We start from the raw sequence: 1,153 nt of genomic DNA, 5'->3' as shown, positions 1-1,153 counted from the left end.
TGGTTATTATACAACCCTTAACATTTGTGCAACCAATACAACCCAATCTCAACCGTCCATTTCATTTGATGAATATGTAATTTCATAGAAGTTTTTTATTGTTTCATAATATAAAGTATTAATCATAATTAATGAACCATATTCAAATCATAATAAATAAACTCCCATCATTTTCTATAAATATCTCAATTAATTAGGTTGCAAGGATTGTACAAATACAAAAGGTTGTAAAAGAAATATACCATATATATATATATATATATATATACACACACACACACACACAAAAGAAAGTCTTAAACTATAAGATATTAAATTACAAAATGTGTGTGTATATATATACTAGAGGGTACTCGTGCAATGCAACGAGATACATCTTGATTTTTATATTTTGTTTTATTTTTTATCTCAATTGATGTTATAATATGGTCTTCTATGATTTTGAAAAAACGATGATGTTTTTATTTTTGACTAAAATATAAATTTGAATATATCATAAAAATTTGACAAAATTATATCGATACTAGTATCAAATTAACTATTTAAAATTCCTCATTTTTTGTGTAACTTTTTAATTATAATTTAATTTAGGTTCAATAACGAAGTAATTTATATTTGGTTTAGTAATATAATTTTCTTATAAAGATAATAGTTAATTATTTTGTTAGAACTCGATAGTTATCTTAATTATATTTTAGATTTTTCATATTTAAAAATGAGATGTTTATCCTCTATTTGATTATGTTTATCCGCAGTTAGCTACACAAATTCAAACATTAAACTTTAATAAGTTGTACTTATGCATAATTCACTTGTAATCTTGAATTTTAAGTAATCTGCATCAATATACAATACTTCATGCATAGAAAATGGTTTTTAAGAATTTTTGTCAAATACTTTATAATCTATACTATCTTATAAAGCATTTGGCTAAAACTCTTAAAACTCTTAAACTCGTTCATCCCTAAACGATTTCATTCCTATCCGATTTCATTCCATATCTGAATTCGTGTAACTAACTGCAGATAAACACAATCAAATACATGATAAAYATATCATTTTAAATATAAAAAATCTAAAATATAATTAGGATAATCATTGAGTTCTAACAGAATACTTAATTATTATCTTTATAAAATGTTATATTATTAAA

Source organism: Cynara cardunculus, assembly GCF_001531365.2.
Source record: "Cynara cardunculus var. scolymus isolate 2C chromosome LG 3, CcrdV1, whole genome shotgun sequence".
NCBI lineage: Eukaryota > Viridiplantae > Streptophyta > Magnoliopsida > Asterales > Asteraceae > Cynara > Cynara cardunculus.
Note: the sequence above shows the minus strand (reverse complement) of the source record.